We start from the raw sequence: 9,161 nt of genomic DNA, 5'->3' as shown, positions 1-9,161 counted from the left end.
ACTCAAGAAAAACAATTATTCTTTTATTTTGACTTGTTCTGTAGATTCTTTTGGATTTTTTTTTTCTTTTTCTCTCCCCTCTGTTTTAGTTGTCAATTTTATTTATACTATGAAATCTAATTAAGCTTTTGAGCTTTTTCTCTTTTTTTTTCTCAGTCATATTTTTTGTTGTTATAAACCCCTGCCTCTGTGTTGGGCTTTTGCAAATCTGGGGAGTTTTCCTTTTCTCTTATTTTAATTTTAATTTTTAAAACCTATTATTATTTTTCTACATTTATTCCTTTGCTTGCTTTTCCTACTCTTTTCCCCTTGCAGTTAATCTTTAATATATATAAATCTTCTTTATCTACCTCTATTTAACTTTGTATATTTATTCTTTCTTTCTTTTCTTTATTTCCTTTCCTCTCAACATATTTGTTAGTTTTATTTTAATTGCTTTATTCCCCAATTGGCACCTTGCTTTAGTTTTTTTTTCCAGTTTGTGTTTTAGTTAGTTTTCACTGGTAGATAGTTTTTGGTGTGTTCTCTGGGTCAATCTATTGTACTTTACTTTGGTTGGACTGATTTAATTTTGCTTATGGTTGTATATGTATATGTGCATATTCAGTCACACTTTTTATTGTTGTTATAAACCTCTGCATCTGTGTTGGGCTTTTGCAGTTCTGTGGAGTTTTTGTTTTTGTTCCTTTTTTCTTCTACTTTTTCTTGTTTCAAAATTTTAACTTTTAATTTTAAAATCTATTATATTTTTTCTACATTTATTATTTTCTTAGTGCTCTTTTGCCCTTGCAGTTAATCTTTAATGTATATAAATCATCTTCATTTACCTCTATTATGGGCTTCCCTGGTGGCTCAGATGGTAAAGCGTCTGTCTGTAATGCAGGAGACCCAGGTTTGATCCCTGGGTTGGGAAGGTCCGCTGGAGAAGGAAATGGCAGCCCACTCCAGTATTTTTGCCTGGAAAATCCCATGGACGGCAGAGCCTGGTAGGCTACAGTCTGTGGGGTCTCAAAGAGTTGGACACAACTGAGCAACTTCACTTTCACTAACTCTGCATATCTATTCTTTCTTTTTCTTTCTTTCCTTTCCTCTCAACATATTTTTTAGTTATGTTTTCATTGCTTTATTCCCCACTTGGCACTTTGCTTTAGTTTTGTTTTCTAGTTTGTGCTTTAGTTAGTTTTGCTCTTAACAGGTAAATATAATTTTTGATTTCCTTTGTTAGCCTGGCCAACCTGTTGTAATTTATTTTTGTTGGACTGCTTTGACTTTGTTCATGGGTGTATATGTATATATGCATATTCCATTATTTTGATTATTATTTGCCTGATTTTGTATGGCCATTTGCCTGGGGTTCATCTTTGGTTTCTCATTTTTGGATATTTGTTTTAATCTCACTTAATGCCATAACAAACCATTTGTGGAATCTTCATTCCTGAACAGAGATCAAGCCCTGAGCCTTTGGAGTGGGAGCACTGACTGCAAGACCCTAGACTACCAGAGAACTAACCCAGGGAGTATCAGATAGTGAGAACTCACTAAGGAAACCACTAGAATAGAAGACCCGGCATCACCCAACCACTAGTAGCACCCTGTGCAGGACGCCTCATCTAAACAACAAACAAAACAAATATACAAACCCAATCATCAGCAGACAGGATTACCACCTCACTCAGCCTTGCCCATCAGAGAAAAAACAAACAAACAAAAACTCAGCACAAATCTCACACTATATGAAGCTTACACAAACCACTGGACAAACCATAGCAGGGCAGAAATCAAAAGGAAGAAAGAATTCAACACTGAAGCCTGGGAAAAGTGGACCTCAAACAAAATAAGTAAAAAATAATAATAATAAAAAGGCAGAGAAATACTACACAAATGAAGGAACAAACTAGAAACACAGAACTCCAAATAAATGAAAAGGAAATAGGCAAACTGCCTGTAAAAGAATTCAGAATAATGATAGAAAAGATGATCAAAAATCTTGAAAACAAAACGAAGTAAATGCAAAAATCAATTAACAAAGACCTAGAAGAATCAAAGAATAAGCATACAGGCAAACAACACAATTAGTGAAATTAAAAATACTCTTGAAGGAATCAATAGCAGAATATCTGAAACAGAAGAACAAATCAGTGAGCTGGAAGATAAAATGGTAGAAATAGCTTCTGAAAAGCAGAATACAGTAAAAAGAATGAAAAGAACTGAGGATTGCCTCAGAGACCTCTGGGACAATATCAAACACATCAACATTTGAATTATAGGGGTCCCAGAAGAAGAAAAGAAAAAGAAAGGGTATGAGAAATTTTTTGAAGAGATTATAGTTGAAAATTTCCCCAACATGGAAAAGGAAATAGCCAATCAAGTCCAAGAGGCACAAAGAGTCCCATACAGGATAAACCCAAAGAGAAACATGCCAAGACACATACTAATCAAACTAACAGAGACTAAACACAAAGAAAGAATATTAAAAGCAGCAAGGGAGAAGCAACAAGTAACATACAAAGGAAACCCAATACGCTTAACAGCTGATCTTTCAGCAGAAACTCTGCAGCCCAGAAGGGAATGCAGGATACATTGAAAGTACTGAAAGGGAAAAATCTACAACCAAGATTACTGGACACAGAAAGGATCTCATTCAAAATTGATGGAGAAATGAAAAGCTTTTCAGACAAACAAAAGTTAAGAGAATTCAGTACCACCAAACCAGCTTTACAACAAATGTTAAATACTTATCTAGTCAAGAATACAAGAGAAGGAAAAAGATCTACAAAATCAACCCCAAACAATTAAGAAAATGGCAATAGGAACATATATATCAATAATTACTTTAAATGTAAATGGATTAAATGCTTCAACCAAAAGACACAGATTGGCTGAATGGATACAAAAACAAGACCCATATATATGCTGTCTACAAGAAACCCACCTCAGACCTAAACACAAATACTGAAACTGAGAGGATGGAAAAATATATTCCATGCAAATGGGAAGCAATAGAATGCTGGAGTAGCAATCCTCATATCACACAACATAGACCTTAAAATAAAGAAAATTACAAGAGATAAGGAATGACACTACATAATGATAAAGGGATCAATCCAAGAGGAAGACATAATAATTGTAAATATCTATGCACCCAACAGAGGAGCACCTCAATACATAAGAGAAACACTAACAGAATAAAAGGAGAAATTGAAAGTAACACAATAATTGTAGGAGACTTTAACACCCCACTCATACCAATGGACAGATCATCAAAACAGAAAATTAATAAAGAAACACAAGTCTTAAATGATACATTAGATGAGATGGATCTCATTGATATCTTCAGGACATTCCATCCAAATGAAGAAGAATACACCTTCTCAAGTGCATATGGAACATTCTCCAGGATAGATGACATCTTGGGTCAAAAATCAAACCCCAGTAAATTTGATTAATTGGAATCATATCAAGCATCTTCTCCGACCACAGCGTTATGAGACTAGATATCAATTACAAAAAAAATACTGTAAGAAACAAGAACATATGAAGATTAAACTACAGGTTTCTAAATAACCAACAGGTTACTAAAGAAATCAAAAGGGAAATAAAAAAATTTCTAGAAACAAATGATGATGAAAACACAAGTCAAAACCTGTGGGATGCAGCAAAAGCAGTCCTAAGAGGGAAGTTTATAACAATACAATCCTATCTCAAGAAACAAGAAAAAAATTGAATAGGCAACCTAACTTTACACCTAAAACAACTGGAAAAAGAAGAACAAAAGAGCCCCAAAATTAGTAGAAGGAAAGAAATCATACAGATCCAAGCAGAAATAAATGAAACAGAAATGCAAGAAACAATAGTAAAGATTAATAAAACTAAAAACTGATTCTTTGAGAACATAAACAAAATTAACAAACCTGTGGCCAGACCCATCAAGAATAAAAGAGAGAAATCAACAAAATTGGAAATGAAAAAGGAGAGGTTACAACAAACAATGCAGAAACACAAAGGATTATAAGAGACTATTATGAAAACTATCTGCAAAAAAGTGAATAACCTAGAAGAAATGGACAGATTCTTAGAAAAATTCAATCTTCCAAGACTGAACCAAGAAGAGATAGAAATTATGAACAACCCAATTACAAGCACTGAAATTGAAGCTGTGGTCAAAAATCTCCCCCAAAACATAAGTTCAGGACCAGATGGCTTCACAGTTCTATCAAACATTTAGAGAAGAGCTAATGCCTATCCTTCTAAAACTCTTTCAAATAATTGCAGTAGAAGGAACACTTCCAAACTCATTCTAAAAGGCCACCATCACCCTGATACCAAAACCAGACAAAGACAACACCAAAAAATAAAACTACAGGTCAATATCACTGATGAACATAGATGCAAAAATCCTCAACAAAATTTTAGCAAACAGAATTCAGCAACACATCAAAAAACTCATATACCATGATCAAGTTGGGTTTATTCCAGAGATGCAAGTATTCTTCAATATACAGAAATCAATCAATGTGATACACCATATTAACAAATTGAAAGATAAAAACTATATGATCATCGCAATAGATGCAGAGAAAGCCTTTGACAAAATTCAACACCTATTTATGATTAAAACTCTTCAAAAAACGGGCATAGAAGGAACCCACTTCAACATAGTAAAGGCCATATATGATAAGCCTACAGCAAACATTATTCTCAATGGTAAAAAACTGAAAGCATCCCCCCTAAGATCAGGAACAAGACAAGGGTGTCCGCTTTCACCAATATTATTCAACATAGTTCTGGAAATCTTAGCTACAGCAATCAGAGAAGAAAAAGAAATGAAAGGAATCCAGATAAGAAAAGAAGTAAAGCTCTCACTGTTTGCATATGATATGATACTGTACGTAGAAAACCCTAAACACAGTATCAGAAAATTACTAGAGCTCTTCAGTGAATGTAGGAAAGATACAGGATACAAAATCTATACACAGAAATCACTTGCATTTCTCTATACTAACAATGAAAAATCAGAAAGAGAAATTAAGGAATCAATCCCTTTCATCACTGCAACAAAAATAATTAAATATCTAGGAATAAACTTACCTAAGGAGACAAAATAACTGTACACAGAAAATTATAAGACACTAATGAATGAAATCAAGAATCACATAAACAGATGAAGAGATATTCCTTGTTCCTGGGTCTGAAGAATCAATATTGTGAAAATGACTATACTATCAGATGCAATCTACAGATTCAGTGAGATCCCTATCAAATTACCAAGGGCATTTTTCACAGAACTAGAACAAAAACTTCACAATTCACATGGAAACACAAAAGACCTCAAATAGCCAAAGCAATCTTGAGAAAGAAGAATAGAGCTGGAAGAATAAACCTTCCTGACTTCAGATGACACTACAAAGTTTCAGTCATCAAGACAATATGGAACTGGCACTAAAGCAGAAATATAGACCAATGGAACAAGATAGAAAGCCCAGATATAAACCCATGCATCTATGAGTACCCTATTTTTGACAAAGGAGGCAAGAATATTCAATGGGGGCAAAGACAGCCTCTTCAACAAATGGTGCTGGGAAAACTGGACAGCTACATGTAAAAGAATGAAATTAGAACACTTGCTAACATCATACACAAAGATAAACTCAAAATGGGTTAAAGACCTAAATGTAAGACCAGAAACTATAAAACTCTTAGAGGAAAACATAGGCAGAACACTTGATGACATAAATCAAAGCAAGATCCTCTATGACCCACCTCCTAGAGTAACAGAAATAAAAAGAAAAGTAAACAAGTGGGATCTGATTAAACTTAAAAGCTTTTGCATAGCAAACAAAACCATAAGCAAGGTGAGAAGACAACCCTCAGAATGGGAGAAAATAATAGCAAGTAAAACAACTGACAAAGGATTAATTTTTAAAATATAGAAGGACCTTATATGACTCAATACCAGAAAAACAGACAACCCAATCAAAAAGTGGAAAAAAGACCTAAACAGACATTTCTCCAAAGAAGACATACAGATGGCTAACAAACACATGAAAAGATGCTCAACCTTGCTCATTACTAAAGAAATGCAAATCAAAACCACAATGAGATATCACCTCACACCTGTCAGAATGGCCATCATCAAAAAGTCTACAAACAATAAATGCTGGAGAGGGTGTGGAGAAAAGGGAGTGTCCTTTCACTGGTTTGGGGAATAAAAATTGATACAGCCACTATGGAAGATGTTGCGGAGAGTCCTTAAAAAACTAGGAATAAAATCACCATCAGTTCAGTTCAGCTCAGTTCAGTCGCTCAGTCGTGTCCAACTCTTGTGACCCCATGAATTACAGCACGCCAGGCCTCCCTGTCCATCACCAACACCGGAGTTCACTCAAACTCATGTCCATCGAGTCGGTGATGCCATCCAGCCATCTTATCCTCTGTCTTCCCCTTTTCCTCCTGCCCCCAACCCCTCCCAGCATCAGGGTCTTTTCCAATGAGTCAACTCTTCGCATGAGGTGGCCAAAGTATTGGAGTTTCAGCTTCAGCATCAGTCCTTCCAATGAACACCCAGGACTGATCTCCTTTAGAATGGACTGGTTGGATTTCCTTGCAGTCCAAGGGACTCTCAAGAGTCTTCTCCAACACCACAGTTCAAAAGCATCAACTCTTTGGTGCTTAGCTTTCTTCACAGTCCAACTCTCACATCCATACATGACCACTGGAAAAACCATAGCCTTGACTAGATGGACTTTTGTTGGCAAAGTAATATCTCTGCTTTTCAATATACTATCTATGTTGGTCATAACTTTCCTTCCAAGGAGTAAGCATCTTTTAATTTCATCTGTAATCACCATCTGCAGTAATTTTAGAGCCCCCCAAAATAAACTCTGACACTATTTCCACTGTTTCCCCATCTATTTCCCATGAAGGGATGGGACCAGATGCCATATGACCCAGCAATTCCACTCCTAGGCATATACCCTAGGGAAACCAAAATTGAAAAAGACAGATGTATCCCATTGTTCATTGCAGCATTATTTAGAATAGCTAGAACATGGAAGCAAGCTAGATGTCCATCGACAGATGAATGAATAAAAACGTAGTGGTACATATACACTATGGATTATTACTCAGCCATAAAAGGGAATATATTTGATTCTGTTCTGATGATGAGGTGGATGAACCTAGAACCTATCATACAGAGTGAAGTGAGCCAGAGACAGAAAGATAAATATCATATTCTAACACATATATATGGAATCTAGAAAAATGGTACTGATAATTTATTTACAGGGCAGCAATGGAGAAGCAGACATAGAGAATAGACTTATGGTCATGGGGAGAGGGTAGCAGAGGGTGAGATATATGGAAAGAGTAACATGGAAATTTACATTACCATATGTAAAATAAATAGCCAATAGGAATTTGCTGTATGTCTCAGGAAACTCAAACAGGGACTCTGTATCAACCTAGAGGGGTGGGATGGGGAGGTAGATGGGAGGGAGTTTCAAAAGGGAGGGGATATATGTATACCTATGGCTGATTCTTGTTGAGGTTTGACAGAAAACAACAAAATTCTGTAAAGCAATTATCCTTCAATAAAAAAATAAAATAAAATAACCAAATGGCTAAAAGTATGTGATAAATTGCTGCATATTAATGCTCATCTGGGAAAATCAAATTAAACTCATAGTGAGATATCACTTTGCATTGACCAACATGGCTTAGGTTAAAAAGATTTATAATACCAAGTACTGGCTAAGATGTAGAGAAACTACAGAATACATTGAATATAAATAAATAAATATAAATAAAATAATAAAATTTTAATAATAATTATTAAATAATAATGGAAATAAATAAACAGAAATTTCAGAATACATTGCTTATCAGAGGGTAAAACTCTTTTAAATACTTTATAGCAGTTTCTAATAAATTAAACACACATTACCAACCCAGCAATTCAAATCCACCCAAAAGAAATTGTCAAACAATTCACAAAAACTTGTGTAAGAATGATTGCAGTAGCTGTAATCAAAATAGCTTCAAAGTAGAAACAATTCCATGCCTACCAAAAGGAGAACGGAGAAAGAAACCATACCATAATAATGCAATAGAAGACTTCTCAGGAATAGAAAAGAATGACCACTACCACACCCAACAACTTGGACGTTATTAAAACAATTATATCAGTCAAAAGAAGCTACACATACCTGTATATACTCTATGACTAAAATCATAGAAAGCTTAGAAACAAATATACAGGGTTAGAATTCAAATATCGATTATTTGAGGGAGAAGGTAATGCGTATTGATTGAGAGAAGACATGAGGGAGCTTTCTGGGGTGAAGGAAATAGTCTATATCTTGAGCTGGATGGTGGTTATTCATCAGGCTCTACACCTGGACTTCCCAGGTGGCACTAGCGGTAAAGAACCTGCCTGCTAATTCAGGAGACATAAGATATGCAGGTTTGATTTATGGGTCAGGAATATTCCCTGGAGGAGGGCACAGCAACCCATTCTAGTACCCTTGCCTGGAGAATCCAATGGACAGGAGAGCCTGACAGACTGAAGTCCATAGGGTCACAAAGAGTCAGACATGACTAAGCGACCTAGCACACACTACACTTAAGATCTGTGCATCTCACCACAGGTACTATACCTCAACTATTTAAAAAAAAGAAAAATATCTAGGTTGAAAACCACCTTCCTTTAGTACTTTGAAAACTTTTCCTCATTATCTTCTAACATCCACAGGTAATGATAAGAAGTCTTGTGCCAGTCTGATTCTCACTCCTTTGAAGTTTAAATTTATTTTCTCTGGAAGTTTTAAGAACTTTTCTTTAACCTTCATTTTCTGAAGTTCCATGAGGATGTCTCCAGATAGGAGTCCTTTTTGTATTCATCCCATATGCCCCTCAGTATGACTTTTCAATTTGAATACTCATGTCTATCTTTATCTGTGGGTCACTTTTCTATTAATTTTTAAAAGAATTTTCACCTCTTCCTTTTATTAAAATCTACTGTTCTTGAACCTCAGTGTGTCAGAAGATGGACTTTTTAAATTAAGCTGCAATGTCTCTTACTTTCATTTTTTAATAATTTCTTTGGCTTTTTGCTTTGTTTTATAGATTTCTGTCTGCTTTATCTTACAGCAATTATGTTT

General features: G+C 35.1%; 1 non-coding gene across 1 annotated transcript; it reads left to right on the top strand.

Moving 5' to 3' along the window:
* The first annotated feature begins 841 nt into the window (after positions 1-841).
* TRNAY-GUA (transfer RNA tyrosine (anticodon GUA)) lies at positions 842-913 on the top strand. Its single transcript has one exon. It is a non-coding gene; the product is annotated as a tRNA-Tyr (tRNA).
* The last annotated feature ends 8,248 nt before the right edge of the window (positions 914-9,161 follow it).

Source organism: Bubalus kerabau, chromosome 4 (assembly GCF_029407905.1).
Source record: "Bubalus kerabau isolate K-KA32 ecotype Philippines breed swamp buffalo chromosome 4, PCC_UOA_SB_1v2, whole genome shotgun sequence".
In the NCBI taxonomy this organism is placed as follows: domain Eukaryota; kingdom Metazoa; phylum Chordata; class Mammalia; order Artiodactyla; family Bovidae; genus Bubalus; species Bubalus kerabau.
This window is presented reverse-complemented; position numbering and strand designations above follow the sequence as displayed.